The following is a 16,003-nucleotide window of genomic DNA, read 5'->3' as shown; positions in this document are numbered from 1 at the left end:
GACGACGACCGGAAGCGGGCGAAGGCGGGAGCCAGAGGGAGTTCGGGGAAGCGGATCGGCGGAGGTGACGTAGCGAGGGGCGGGGCGAGGCGGCGAGGGGCGGGGCGGGCGAGGGGGCGGGGCGAGGGCGAGGAGGGACCGAAGACAGGCGAGCCGGACGCAAGTGGGTGGGAATCTACGCGAAGCGTTTGGCAGCCGCTCGAAGGTCGGCCCGGAAAACTTAGGTGTTGTTTGTTGTTGTTGTTTTGTTTAGTTTCAAATTGCCAGTCAACACTACTTTACTTGAGCCAACTTCTGTTTTCTAGCCACGTAAACAAAAGTGTAAGTTTACTTTTAATTGCTTCGTATTAAATATAGGCAATGCCCGCACTATGTATTGGGAAAAAAATCAGAGCTGAAAGGTTAAGTACTGTCTCCCAGTTTCCCAATTTCCCTTTCCCGGGTAAACCATTGGTACCAGCTGTGTACTTGTGAATCCTTCCAGAGACAGTCCTTACGCACACACATAATGCAACATATAAACATTAACAAAAGAAACATTAATAATTCTCCGTGTCGAAAGGATTATTATTATGTCAGAGAGAAAGGAACCGAAGCACAGAGAAAGGTTGAGAACACGAGGTACCTGAAAAATCTAGATTTGGGACGCCATTCTTTCCTCTAGGGGTTCTCAAACTTTTCAGTCTCAAAGTTTACATTCCTAAGAATTATTGAGGATCCTGAAGAGCTTTTGTGCGTGTGGATTATATTTGTTTATAATTGCTATATTAGAAATTAAAACTGAGAATTTTTTAAATGTTCATTAGTTTATAAAATAATGTCATTACATGTTAACATGACATGTTTATTTAAAAAATTCTATTTTCCAAAACAAAAAGAAATCACTGAGAAGCATGGCATTGTTTTACTTTTTGGCAAACATTTGAATGTGTGTTCCGTAGAAGTCAGCTGGAGCCTCACATCTGTTTCTGTACTCAAACTGTTGTGATGTATTATTTTGATTCAAGTCTGTGAAGGAAACCCAGACTCCTACAAGGATGTCCTTAAAAAGAGGAAACTTCACAGAACCTTGGAAGGGGTCTCAGGGACCCCCAAAATTCCAGACCACTCTTTGAGGACTGTTGCTCTAGGCAGCATTGTCTCTACCCACAACATATCCAAGATGGAATTGAAAAGAGAATCATGACTACCACCAGGTATCTACCATCATTCCCATTTTGCGAATAAGGAAATTGAAGCTACAAGATATTAAGTGTTTAGCCAGAGTAAAACGGCTACTACCTCACTACTGAGAGAGCCAAACAGTTGCTTAGTAAAGATGGAAACAAACAAACTTACATAGTGGAGCAAATACTGTGATTGGTGGTCAGGTTGGGCCAGAGCATGACATGGAACCAATTTTGTGGTGAGTGTCCAAGAATTCAGGAAGAAGAACCTTTGACGGTCCCCAGGGTTGGAGGGGACTGAGCTCAACCTTGGAAGTTCTATGGCTTTGCATATGTCAAGAAAGGAGGCACTTTCCAGGGGAAAGAAAAGGTGAGATACTCGTTTACATCTGTATAAAACAAAGTGTGTGATTACAGCGTGCATCCCTCCTTGATCTCGCTTTTGATGATAGATATTGGGATGTTCTGAGACGAACAGGGAGATCTTTCTGGCCAAAGATTGGGTTGGAATATGGAATGAAATGAAGTAAATAAGGTTGACACCAGGGTTCAATTTTGAAATTGCAGAGACAGGGAAGTATCATCTGTTTTTTAATTCATCTTGACAGGCAGCCTGGAGTGCAGGAAGGAGCTCTTCCATTAACAACTGTGTGACCCCAGGCAAGGTAGTCACACTCTCTGGGCCTCATTCATTAACACCTTTACCTCACTGAGTAGTCCTGTGAGCGAAGCATATAAGGTGTTTAACAAATCGTCTCCTAGGAAGGTCATATTGAAATTAATGGAGGTGTATTATTTTCCTCTTGGGAGCTCCGGTGTCTTCGTTCCCCAAATGGAAGGTATCATTGCCACCTGTCCTGATTTCAGAAACCCCACAAAACTGCTTTCGTGGGGCTTTTGAAATTAAACGTGTGTGTGTGTGCACGTGGTCGTGTGTGCGCATGAATGGCTGGATATTATCACCTCTAGAATACCCTAAAAAAAAAAACACACACACACACAAACCCTCAACTAATTTTTTCACACCCTTTCGAAAAACTTGCTCTTTTTTGTGTGTAACAGCTTTATTGAGATATAATAGTTTACCATAAAATTCAGCCCTTTAAAGCTGATTCAGTGGTTTTTAGTATAGTCACAAAATCATTCACCTATCATCACCACTGTCTAACATCGGAACATTTTTTCACCCCAAAAAGACATCCAGGATGCATTAGCGGTCGCTCGTATTTACCTCCAACCTCCTCAGCCCTAGGCAATCACTACAGTACCACTACTAGGTTTCCTATTGGGACATTTCATATAAATGAAATCAGAGATCATGTAGCCTTTTGCAACTGGTTTCTTCCATTTAGCGTGTTTGAAAAAAATTTGTTGTCAATGTTTATTTGTTTTTGACAGAGAGAGAAAGAGAAGGAGCATGAGCGGGGGAGGGGCAGAGAGCGAGGGAGACACAGAATCTGAAGCAGGCTCCAGGCTCGGAGCCATCAGCACAGAGCCCGACGCAGGGCTCGAACTCACAGACCGCGAGATGGTGACCTGAGCCGAAGTCGGACACTCAACCGACTGAGCCACCCAGGTGCCCCTTTAGCATGTTTTTAAAGTTCAACTTTGGGTAGCATATATCAGTACTTTATTCCTTCTTTTTTTAGACTCTTTTTTAAAAATGTTTATTTATTTTTGAGGGAGTGGCAAGAAGGGGAGAGGCAGAGAGAGGGGAACAGAGGATTTAAAGTGGGCTCTGCACTAACAGCAATGAGCCTGATGCGGGGATTGAACTCACGAACCCTGAGATCATGACCTGAGCCAAAGTTGGATGCTCAACCGACTGAGCCTTCCAGGTGCCCCAGTACTTTGTTCTTTTTAATGACTGATACTGTTCCGTTGCATGGGTATACCTTCCACATTTTGTTTATCCATTCATGAGTTGATGGAAATTTAGTTTGTTTCGATTTCGGGGCTGTTAGGATCACACTGCTATGAACATTTGTGTGCAAGTTTCGTGTGAGTATGTGTTTTCAATTCTCTTGGGTGTACACCCAGGAATGGAATTGCGGGCTCATATTGTAACTCTAGACGTAACCATCTGGGGAACTGCCAGGCTGTTTTCCAGAGTGGCTGTACCATTTCACATTCCCACCAACGATGTATGAAGGTTCCAATTTCTCCACATCTTTGCCAATACTTGTTATTATCTGTCTTCTTGATTATAGCCATCCCAGTGGGTGTGAAGAGGTATCTTATTATGGTTTTGATTTGCATTTCCCTGGTGACTAATGACGTTGAGCATCTTTTCATGTTCCTATTGATGCTCCAAAGTATATCTTCTTTGGAGAAATATCTCTTCATATAATTTGGCCATTTTAAAATTGGGTCGTCTTTTTATTGAGTTTTACATGTTCTTTATAAACATTCCCCAAACTGCAACCTTATCAGACAGATGATTTGCAAATAATTTCTCTCATTCTGTGGGTTCTTTTCACTTTTTTTGATGGTTTCCTTGGAAGCACAAAAGTTGTTAATTTCAGTAAAGTCCTATTTATTGATTTTTTTCCCCCTTTAGTTGCTTGTGCATTTGGTTTCCTAAGAAACCATTGCTTAATCCAAGACCACAAAAATTCATGCTTGTATTTCTTTCTAAGAGTTTTATACTTTTAGCTCTTACTTCTGGGTCTTTGCTGCATTATAAGTTAATTTTTATATATGGAGTGAGGTAGGGGTTCGACTGGCACCATTTGTTGAAAAGGTTATTCTTTCCCTGTTGAATTGTCTTGACAAAAACCTGCTTCTTAAACTAGCATTCTGTGGGGAAACGTACTTCCAAATGAGGAACTCGAGGAAGTGGGACCATTGTAGGTTGGCAGAGTACTTTTAGAATCAACAGAGCAATGACTGTCACCACAACTCACGTCCAATGTCTCACTCTTTTAAGTAATTTATGTATACCACTGCTTCATGTATTCCTGACAACAACCCTATACAGTAGCCTCCATTATTATGTCCGTTTTACAGATGGGGAACTGAGGCTCAAAGAAGTGGAATAACTTCCTGTATTAGTTATATATTGCTGCGTCACAAATTACTCCAAAACTTGTGCTTAAAATTATGCATATTTATTTTTTTAATGTTTATTTATTTTTGAGAGAGAGAGAGAGAGAGACCGAGCAGAGGAGGGGCAGAGAGAGAGGGAGATGCACAATCCGAAGCAGGCTCCAGGCTCCCAGCTGTCAGCATAGAGTCCGACACGGGGCTCGAACCCACGAACTGCGAGATCATGACCTGAGCCAACGTTGGATGCTCAACTGACTAAGCCACCCAGGCATCCCAACAATGCATATTTATTATCTGTCAGTCTTTGAGGGTCAGGAACGTGAAAGCCACTCTCTCATGAGGTTGCAAATGAGGATGCTTGCCAGGTCTGTGAGTATCTGAAGGCTTGACCCGGGTCAGAGGATTTACTTCCAAGCTCATTCACATGGCCAGAGGCAAGAGGCCTCAGTTCCTCACCATGTGGACCTCTCCAGTGTTGCTTGTGTGTCCTCATGACATAGCAGTTGGCTTCTTCCTGAGTGATTGAACTGAGAGGGAATGGGGAATGAGTTACAGTGAATCTCATGACCTGACCTTGGAAATCACGTATCATACCATTACATCTGCCACATTCTATTCATTAGAATCAAGTCACTAAGTAAGGCCAGCATTCTCTGGGGAGGGAATTAGGCTCTACCTTTTGAAGGGTGACATATGCAAGGATTTGTAGACATATTTTAAAACCGTGACACTTGCCCAAGCTCACAAAGATTGTAAGTGCTTTAACAAGAGAAACCCACTGTGCAAGCACTGCTAAATCCCTGCTTGCACCACACTTGTTAATGTCCCCTTGGCCAAAGCAAGTCACGTGGCCAAGCCCAAAAGCAATGGGGAAGAGGACAAGAGCCTCTCAACTAGGAGTTCGAGTTCACTGGGGGCCAGCAATATAATAGTCTAAATAATGCACTCTTTTATCTCCCTGAAATGTTGGAGTCTTCTGGAATTGTCTTTTCCAACTTGCATTGTCTCTGTTTCCTTGGGTTTACTTTCTCTGCCTGTTTTTAAGCCACCGTTTTTCAGGTTAGAAACATTCCTCACATGCCTGATGATCTTTGGCTCTCCATTCATGAAGGACTAAAATACTTAAGGAAGCTCTGGGGTAGAGAGTGGAGCTTGTCTCAGAAGGAGATTCTCTGTATGGTAATCAGAGCTAGACCTGCTGTCTCATAGGACGGGGTTGGGGGGGGTTGGGGGGTGATCCCCAAACGTCAGTATCTATAGATGTTTTCTCTTCTGCTGGTCAGTGTTCCCCAAAAAAGCAGCCTCCATATTCCTGCCAGGGGAATGGAAGTCCAGGCCTGGGTTCTGAAAACCAAGCTGGGGCCAGGCAGGGAGTAGGGACTCTCTCCATTCAGAACGCAGACTTTCACTTGCTTTCAGTACAGCGCCTTCTCTAGGCCACAAGGCCACGCCTGGAGTACGTCTCTGAAGACCCAGGTGTCCCCCAAACCTCCTGTATCTATCGTTCAACCTCTCTCAGAGGTAAACCTCCCATCATCTGTGGGTGTCACGGAGGGAAAGGTGCTTGGCTGGGCAGGATAGTGAAAAAGATTTGGGGGGCTCAGCTGTTCCTTTTAAAGACTTTAAGCCAGTCCTTCTCTCTCCAATACCATCTTGCTCTCCAACTTCCAGAATGTTGTAACTATCATGGGTCCTCTGCCGTATCCTTTCCTGACTTCTTAGTCCTTATGGATTTATGCTTTAAAAAAAAAAAATTCCTCTGCTCTCATTTAAGGGGGAATCTAATGGGAAAACATGTAAATAGCTAAACACGTATGTTTACATGGTTTCATTTAAAGAACACAACATGTTTTTATCTTTTTAAATGTTCATTTGTGAGAGAGAGAGCAAGCAGGGGAGGGGCTGAGAGAGAGAGAGAGAGAGAGAGAGAGAGAGAGCAAGCAGGGGAGGGGCTGAGAGAGAGCAAGCAGGGGAGGGGGGGGAAACCGAGGACAACATATGTTGTTTTTTTTTTAATTTTTTTTCCAACGTTTTTTATTTATTTTTGGGACAGAGAGAGACAGAGCATGAACAGGGGAGGGGCAGAGAGAGAGGGAGACACAGAGTCGGAAACAGGCTCCAGGCTCCGAGCCATCAGCCCAGAGCCTGACGCGGGGCTCGAACTCACGGACCGCGAGATCGTGACCTGGCTGAAGTCGGACGCTTAACCGACTGCGCCACCCAGGCGCCCCTATATGTTTTTAAACAGCCTATCAGTTAGGAGTCAGTTGTAGTAACAGAAGAGGTTTATTCAGAATAGTAGGTGCTTAAAACAAACTGCATGCACTAGAGGAATGGTTTCCAGGCTAGGCCTCCAGGGATGACCCTCAGAACCCTGCAGAACTGACCCTCCAGGAGAGCTGCTACCCGGACCAGAGTCAGGAAACTGGGGAGTAAGCAGCTGCTGTCCCAGCTGCCAGCCCCACCGTAGCCACGATGAGGGATCCGAGAGCTGCCGTCAGACCGTTGGCCTCAAAGCCACACAGAGCTCACTAGATCCATCCAGAAAATGGATGCCTGGAGCAACAAAGCCGCTCCCCCCTCTACTTAACTCCATTCTGAATTCAAGTCTTGTGTGAAGGCGTCTGACTGGTGGAACCCCAACCCCTGACACGCATCGGGGGGGGCTTGCCATCGGTTAGCTTTCCAGCCCCTGCAGTGCAAGAAGGCACAGCGGATGGGGCGCCTGGGTGGCGCAGTCGGTTAAGCGTCCGACTTCAGCTCAGGTCACGATCTCGCGGTCCGTGAGTTCGAGCCCCGCGTCAGGCTCTGGGCTGATGGCTCGGAGCCTGGAGCCTGTTTCCGATTCTGTGTCTCCCTCTCTCTCTCTCTGCCCCTCGCCCGTTCATGCTCTGTCTCTCTCTGTCCCAAAAATAAATAAACGTTGAAAAAAAAAATTAAAAAAAAAAAAAAAGAAGGCACAGCGGAAAGAAGTTAGAACAGGTGTTGAGTGTACCAATCTACCTATCCACCACAAAGGGTAAGAAAATGTGGATATCCGTTTTGTAACCGGACACTAGGATTCATTCCCTTGTTCTTCTCACCTTACCTAGCTTCCTTCCTCCTAGCCTTGAGTTAAGGATTAAACTCCAGGGGCGCCTGGGTGGCCCAGTCAGCTAAACAATAGACTCTTGATTTCAGCTTAGGTCATGATTTCATGGTTCGTGGGATCAGGCTCCGCTTTGGACTCTGCTCTGATAGCACAGAGCCTGCTTGGGATTCTCTCTCTCCCTGTCTCTGCCCTTCCCTCACTCACTTGCATGCTTGCACTCTCTCTCTCTCTCTCTCTCTCTCTCTCTCTCTCTCTCAAAATAAATAAATAAACTTAAAAAAGGGGGGGGGATTAAACTCCAGAAGCGTCCCCTCTTGCCTTTGGTCGGGGGTTAGCAAACTTGGAGAGTAAATACTTCAGGATTTGCAGGCTAGATGGGCTCTGTCACAAGTATTTGACTTTATTGCTATGGTGAGAGGGAAGCCATAGACAACATGTGGACAAATGAGTGTAGATCCAGTAAGACTTTCTTCACAGAAGCAGGCAGCCAGCCGGATTTGGCCTGTGGGCCATAGTTTGCAGACCCCCGTGTTTGCTGTTACTGTCTGTTGACTCAACAAATCCTTACTGAGCATCTACTATGTGTCAGGTGCTTTCTGGAGGAGGGGATATAGCAGTAAACAAGGCAGAGACGCCCCATGTCCCATAGAGTGAACATCCTACCTGGAGTGATGGTCTCCTCCCCCACCCCTTCCTGCCTAACACACACTCTTATTTAACACTCCATTTAAATTTTTTTTTAAACTGTTTATTTGTTTTTGACAGGAGGGCAGGGAGGGGCAGAGAGAGAGGGAGGCACAGAACCCAAAGCAGGCTCCAGGCTCTGAGCTATCAGCACAGGGCCCAACACAGGGCTCAAACTCACGAACCCTGAGATCAAGACCTGAGCCGAAGTCGGATGCTCAACTGCCCGAGCCCCTTTAATACTCCATTTAGGTCGACCTTCCTGGACTTTCCTCTCCCCAGCCAGGGTTGGCACCCTGCCTCTGAGCTCTGGCAGGTCCCTGTGCACACTGAGGTCACTTGTACCGACCTTGTGCAGGAGCATTGTCTGCTTCTGTATCTGGTCCCCTGCAGAACTGCTAACTCTACAATGATAAGAACGTCCTTGCCTCAAATCCCACGGGGCCTGGCTCAGAAGCAGCCTGTGGTCCGTATGTGCTGAACTGACTTGAAAAACCTTTTGTGGAAGCTGAGAGATAAAACAGCAGACATAGTTGTGGGCACATTGGTCTGGCGTGGCCCTATTCAGATGAGAACTTTTGTTTCTCAGTTGAGCGATGGTGTAATTGACATGCTTCCTTCTCAAGTATGCTTGCTTATGAGTTTGGTCAAATGTTTCCATTCTTGTGAACACCACCACAATCAAATGTAGAATATTTCATCATACCCGGAAGTACCCCTGAACCTTTTTGCAATCAACCATGCCCCTGTCAAAGCCCAAACCCCAGGCAATCACTGATCTGCTTCCTATGGCTGCTGATTAACTGTGTTCTAAAACTTTATATACGTGGAATCATACCGTATGTATTCTTTAATGTCTCGCTTCTTCATGCATCACAATGTTTTGCTTGTATGAGCAGTCCGTTCCTTTTTATGGCAGAGTAATAGTCCACTTATGGACATACCACAGTCTGTTTGTCAGATGAGAATTTAAAGATATCTCTGCCTCTTCCCCCCAGAGCCTACCGTGGGGGACTAGGAGAGTCTCATGTGGCCTCAAATGTACTAGTTGGGTAGTATCTCTGAATGAGGTTATCTAGATAGTTGGGTTTGGAAAGCTGCAGTGCAACTGTGACCCCCCCCTGCCGGCCAGACACAGGACCTCTAGGTCCATACCTGAGTTACTGCCATTGAGCATGCAAATTATTGATGAAACATGCAAAATACACCACATTTCGGCAGCTCTTTCTTGGAATGTTTAACATTTGATAATATAATTGAAGTTGCAAAAAAAAAAAAAAATGGAAATGGCCTGTGTGTCTCTGACCCAGGGATACCCTCCCTGTAGTCTATTATTGTGGTTAGCCACCGTGGCTTTCCAAAACTCATTCCTTCTCCCTACATTTAGCTGGTGCCTCTGTTCCCTCTAGTTCTGTCTTTCCCAAGGGTGGAGGGAGGCTGGCCCCACCTCCTGTAATGAGGCCATCCACACAAGATCTGTATCACCATAAGGATAATCACCCCTTATCTTTGGATAACACTTTTCCACTTTACAAAGCACTTTTGGACCATTATTTCACTTAAGCTGAGCCACAGCCCTGCGATGGAGGCAAACTGCTTATTATTCTCACCTACGTTTTACAGATAAAGAAACTGAGGCTCAAAGAGGTTATGACTTCTCTGAGAGGCCAGGGAGCTGGGACTAGCGTTCCCGCTTGTGGCTGGCCATCATGTGCATTTTCTCCTGCCCCTGTGGCTTCCTGCATTGTAAAGAGGGCAAGATGTCCCTTGGGTTCCCATTCTTTATCGTCACATTTCTGAATTCACTGGGCAATGAACAGCATCCATTTCCTGAGCTCCTGAAACATAAGAGACAGAATGTGTTCAGAAGGTGATAACAATCATAGGTAATTTTGTAGGCACGCAGGCTGAGTCAGGTGCTGTACTAGTCCTTCTAGGGATCTTATCTCTGTATTCCCAACTGCCATACAAGGTAGATATTATTATGCATGTTTTACAGATGAGGGAGCAGCCTTAGAGAAGCTAACTTGCCCAAGGTCACCTGCTATATTTCTAGAAATTCTCTAGCCTCTTGCCACGGTTGGGAACAGTCTACTGTGCCTAGGCTTTGACATGCCTTGATTCAAATGCTGGCTTTCCCCCCTGCTTCTTATATGATCATGAACTTTGAAGCTATTCTGTCATCTGAAAGATGGGAGGATGAACCCCTCATTCACAGAGTGCTCTTCTGAGGATTACACGTCAGGCCCAGCCAAGGTTCGGCCAATGAGAATGGTGGTTAGGCACCAATCTGATCCAAGAGGGTTCCAGGGGCCATGAGGCTGGAAAAAGAGGGGCAGGAGGCATAGCAGCATGTGTGACTGTTGGGTATGCCAGAGGGGCCATATTTCAGTCTCAGCATCTCCTCTTTTGGGAACCTCTTTTGGAGGTCTTGTCGGGTGATGCCAACAGAAGCCTGTAGTTGTCGCCTTCAGAGAACGAGGTTTGGTTTGTTCAGGGTCACTGCAGCATAATAAAGTCCTCCATCCAAGCCGGTGCATTACCTGCCTGTTTACTACAACTCAACACCTGGAGCTCCTGCCTTGCTCCCTCCCCATTCCAATATTAAGTGGAAGATTCTTCCTGGGTACAGCCCTCCCCGTATTCCCTGCATGGGGAAAGGGGGCAGTACACTTAATGTGTCACCACATCTTTTGAAATGGAAAGGTACTGTCATCCAAACAGCGAATGGGGCGCCATGCCCTGTGCCCGCCATAGCCCAAAGGCAAGGCACATGGCGTACAGAGCCCGAGAGCCAAGAGGGGGTGCTTGCCATGTTGAAGCAAGAAGTACTCTGCCCCGAGGAGCTTCTGCTCTCTCTTGGGGGGAGCCCAGGGTTTTCAGAGGGAACGCTTTCATAATGACGAGGTAGGCGCTGTCAGATTCAGGGTAAAGAGTCTGGCTCCGGGGATCTTATTCTCCACGTGGGCTCTGGACAAGGTACCTGACTTCCATCTCTCCATCAATTAATTCACTCAGAAGTATATGCCCCAGATGCTGGTATGGTCCTGACTCTGGGTTCGGCGGTAAACAAGGGCAAAGCTAATGGCGCTTCCATCTAGCTCTGGGACTCACCTGCCTTGGTGACAGCTCCTTGTACCCAGGCCTTCTGGCTGGATTTGCGTGGGGTTATTCACCCATCCACTCTGAATTCAGCTCAGAAGCCCTGGGGTAGCACCGACTGCCAGCGTATGTTGGATTACATCACCACCGTCCCTTCCGTGGCTTCCTAATATTCTTAGGATCTTGAGCGAGGCCTTCCATGGTCTGGCATCAGCCCCTACGTTTCTCCCTCTCATTTTCTGTGCTCCTGTTCCTCACATGGACCACACTCCCTCCCGTGTGCTTTTGCATGTGCTGCTCCCTTTGCCTGGTTGGTCTCTGTGGTGAACAGACTTTAAGGTGACCCCCATGATGTTCACCTCCTGGCCTTCACACTCTTGACTGTGGGGGAACCTGTGACTTGTTTCTAACCAACAGAATGTAGCAAAGGCTATGGAATGTCACTCCTGTGATTCTGTAATGTAAGACTCCATCATGCTAACAGACTCACTTTAGAGCCCCCCACCTCACCCCTGCCTCTCTCACTCTTGCTCTCACTGGCTTTGAAGGAGCAGGCTTCTATGAGTTCTGCTGTGACAAGAAAATGAATCTGCCAAAGCCTGAATGAGCTTGGTAGTGGTTCCTTCCCCAGTCAAGCCTCCATGTGAGAATGCAGCCCCTGCATCACACCTTGATTACAACTTTGCAGAAGATCCAGCTAAGCCATGCCAGGACTCCTGACCCACAGGAACTGAGAGATAATAAATGCATTACGTCACGAAGATTTTGTTTAAAACAAGGAAACTATATAAATGTGTTACTATTTTCTGTATGCGGCATCGAAAACCAATGTATTCTTTAATATTCATCTAGCTGACTTCTACTCATTCCTTTTCATCCCCATCCCCCTCAGATGCCTTTTCTCAGGGCAGCCTTCCCATCCCTCTCTGCCAAGGCCCAGTCTCCTGTTAGAGACTCTCAGGTCACTGTATGCCTCGCCTGCACATGACCTGTCCAGGTGTAGTTGTGTGATCAATTACTGTGTGCCCCTCCGCTAGACTGTAAGATCCATGAAAGCAGTCTATCATGGTCTCTGCTTCTCCCCACAGACTAGCATGGTGCCTGGCACATGAGTGTGCTCAGTAACCATCTGGTGAATAAATAAAAATTTATCAGGAGGAGTCAGGATGAGTGCAGTGAGAGGCGGGGATTGTGCGGTGGTTAAACTCGGGGGAAAGCAGATAAGGGCATCCTAAAAACTCACTTTTGTCATGACTTATCTGGACAACGGAAGCTAACCTTGTATGTCGGGGCATCCTTGGTGGGAATAATGTTCCGTACAGCAGTCACACTGAGCCACCCCCAGGGCTTGGCATGAGTGTGTTTCTCTTGGAAGTTGCAGACTCCTTCCTTCTTTCAGAAGAACATTTTGTATTTTGATCACCAGGCAACTCTCTTAACAATGTCCTCCCTTTGAGTTTCTGCTTTGAGGATGGAAAACACAGGGGGAGAAAAGAGGGACAGGTCAAGTGAAGGGAGCTTCAGTTTGGCAGTTCGGGAAGGCCCACGCAATGCCAAATAGCCTGCTCCCATGATGGATAAATGGGCGAGTATGTGGCGCGAGGTGCTGGATGTGTCCCCTCTCCCCCCAATCCATATGTTGAAGTTCTAACCTCAGGCACGTATTGTATTTGGAGATGGGGTGACTATACTTGGAGATGAGACCTAGAAGGAGGTAACCAAGGTTAAAAGAGGTCATAAGGGTAAGGCTTTAATCCATAGGGCTGGTGCCTTTATAAGAAGAGGAAGAGATACCAGAACTTTCTCTCTGCTATGTGAAGATAGAGTGAGAAGGTGTCCATCTACTGTCAGGAAGAGAGACCTCACCAGAAACCAAATCAACTGGCACCTTCCTCTTGAACTTCCCAGCTTCCAGGACCATAAAACAACAAATTTCCGTTGTTTCAGCCCGCCAATCTATGATATTTTTGTTATGGAAAGCTGAGAAGATTAAGACATGGAGTTATCCAGAAGGCTCTACTCTATGTTGTAAAAATAAGGTTGAGGAGCCTCGGAATTTAGTCTTGTGTTCTCCTGTATCTTCGACGGGATTTTTCCTGTCTCCTCTGGTGCATCAAAGTTTAAACGTACCCAAGTCTCTACAGCTTTAAACACCCCTCTCTGGGGCCCAAGGCCCTTCCTCGCTACGGCCATGTTTTCCTCCCTACCTACCAGCCAAGCTTCCGGATTGTCTACACTTGCTGGCTTATCATGCTGTCATTTCCGTTTATTCACTCTTCAGTCGCCTCAGTGAGGCCTCCACCCTGCAGTAGCTCAGAAGCTGCTTTGATGTCCCATCCAGCAGACACGTTTTGGTCCCCGTCTGACTGTTCTCTTTTTCTCCGCCCTTTCTCCTCCTTTGAGTTTCTGGACACTGGTCCCTTCTGCTTCCTTCTGTCCCTTCCTGGAGTCTCCTTTGCGGTCTTTGTCTGCCATCTGCTACTCTTCTGCCCTCATGGAAATGTTGATGTTCTCCAGGTTTTGTCGTTGGTCCCCCTCCCTTCTCACCCCACACCTCTGTCCATTAAGCTCCCCCAACTCCTTTATGCTCCAAGCATCCGCCGCGGGCTGCCAAACCTATAGCTTCGGTCCAGATTCCTCACTGAACTCCCGGCCCAGATATCTAACTGCTGCCTCGGTGTCCCTCAGGCACCTCTAACTGTACATCTTGTAAGTCGAGCCTGCCGTCTGCCCCCTCCTCCCTCTCCACATCCTCCCCGCTCCCGCCTGCCCTTTCCCGGAACATGAGACCATCATCTTCTGCTCACTCCGGCCAGAGACTAAAGGTCAGACTCCAATTCCTCTTTTCCTCACTCCTCGGCTCTCGTCAGTCCCATGACCTACCTTTTCTGCCTCCTAAATGTTCAGGTTCATCCACGCATTTCTATCTCCTCTGCCTCTTAATCCAATATGGAGAGCCTGAAAGACTCTGACGTGCCTGTTGCCTCCGTATGGTATTATTTTAACAGCCAAAGGGAAAGGTGCAATAGAGGTACCGAGGAAGAGGTCTTTGCTCCTTCTAAAGCTGCAGGAGAGAAGTGGATTGTAGGGTTTAGTGGATTTTTAATGAACGCTGCGTCATTGGAGGCACTCAAGGCAAGGATACTGTAGTGTGGTCTATTGCTTTGCGTGTGACATGGGGCTGGACCAGAGGTGGCACTCTGGTGACCACGTCTAGCTCACAGATGCATTCCGTTTGGCTCATATATGGTTCAAAGTTGTTAACGAGTTTCCAATATTAAAAAGCTGGAGAGTTCAACATAAGAAAATGGATGTCTAGCTTTTCTGGAAAAATCAGATTTAGCAATTCTGGGCCCAGAGCGCAGGATCCAGAGGGGTTGCTGACTGAGAGCTGCTGCATCCAGTGGCCTGTTCTCCACGGTCTTCCCCTGCGGCTTTGCCTACTCGTGCTACTGCCTGGACTCTAGAAGCATCCGAGTTTATTAAACCTGAGCTAGGTGTTCTCCAGTGTCCATCCAGCCTCTGCTTTCACACTATCATATGTCAGCAACGGAGGAAGTTCCCTTGGGATTTTCTCTAGGCTCCGCTATGTCACTAATCCTGGAAAAGCCCCTTCCCTACTCGCCGCAGTAAGAAGCGTTACTGGACCTGTCTGCTGTTTCCTCTGCCTCCACTTCCCTTTCCTGTCCACCCCGCTGGTCTTACTGCTTCAGATACGCTTGTGGTTCAGCTCTTCGGTTCTCTGCGGCCCATTCGGTTCCAATATTGCATCTCTTCAAAGCCCAGCCTCTTCAGGCATTTCGGTAGAGGATGTGTGCCCGTGTCTTGCCATTGCTCTGGAAGTTACATGACTTGTAGAATAAGACATGGGAAGATAGGTGAATGGGAAGTTCTCATATAAAGGTTCTGAATGTCCCCTAACAGATGCAGAGGAACTAACAGCTGTCCAGGGAGATGCTGGGTTGGTTAGAAATGCTTTCAGCTGCAGATAAGAGGAAAATGTCCTCAAAATCCTGAATAAAAGCCATGTAAGCAGGTGTCCAGAGCCTTGAGGTTGCTGGAGTTGGTTCAGGGCCCCTGTCACAGTCAGAGAACTATCGTAGTCACATTCAAGGCCGGAAGAAAGTTGTCTAATCAGGAAAGTAAATACTTTCCCGAATACCCCCAGTTGATTTCTGTTTTTATTCCACTGCTGTCACGGGTGTCCTTCCAAAAAGGATACGTTGGTATTCTAAGCATCAGTACCTCCGAAAGTGACCTTATTTGGGGATTGCATCTTTAAAGAATCAGCCAAGGTAAAAAGACGTTGTTAGAGTTGGTCCTAATCCAATAAGACCGGTGTCCGTGTAAACACCAGGGAAATTTGGACAGAGACAGGCACGCACAGAGGGCAGGCCACGTAAAGAAACAATGGAAGAAGGTGGCCATCTACAGGCCGAGGAGAGAGGTCTGGAGCAGAGCCTCCCCTCAACCCTCGAAAGGAACCCGTCCTACCAACACTCTGCAGGTCTGTGAGACAAGAAATGTCCACTGGTTAAGCTACCCAGTCTGTGGTACCGTGTTATGGCAGCTCTACGACACTAGGGTCAGGCAGACCATGACATATGGCTTCCTCTGGTTTCAAGAGAGACAGAGAAAGCAAGTATTTCATTGACATAGTGCTGCCCCAAACAAAATGGGATTCAATTGACTGAGAAGAAAGAAGGCAGCAGAATTTGGAATGGCCACCAATTGCATCAGCCAATATCCTGGGGAGTCAGAGACAAGAAAAGCTGATCCATAAGAAAGAGTGCAGAGAAAGGATGCATTTCCTGGTCTGTTGATACACAAATAGTTGGTTAATAAACACTCCCTAAGCACGTAGGCTCTCCAGCCCTGTGCCATTTAGAGGCTACTTCCACAATCAGTCTCT

The 16,003-nt window shown here is 46.8% G+C and overlaps 1 protein-coding gene across 5 annotated transcripts in view; it reads left to right on the top strand.

Moving 5' to 3' along the window:
* Positions 1-133: 133 nt before the first annotated feature.
* The window catches only part of LRRC20 (leucine rich repeat containing 20), a 114,306-nt gene continuing 98,436 nt past the window's right edge, over positions 134-16,003 (top strand). Inside the window, exon 1 of one of the 5 annotated variants that reach the window (XM_045040102.1) lies at positions 134-1,536. The gene's annotated coding sequence lies outside the window, so the exon portion shown is untranslated. The remainder of the gene's footprint in view (positions 1,537-16,003) is intronic. The other 4 variants (XM_023240518.2, XM_045040099.1, XM_045040101.1 and 1 more) reach the window with 4 other exon arrangements.

The sequence above is a fragment of the Felis catus genome, chromosome D2, assembly GCF_018350175.1.
Source record: "Felis catus isolate Fca126 chromosome D2, F.catus_Fca126_mat1.0, whole genome shotgun sequence".
Lineage (NCBI taxonomy): Eukaryota > Metazoa > Chordata > Mammalia > Carnivora > Felidae > Felis > Felis catus.
The sequence above is the reverse complement of the archived record's forward strand: the minus strand, read 5'-3'. Positions and strand labels throughout refer to the sequence as shown.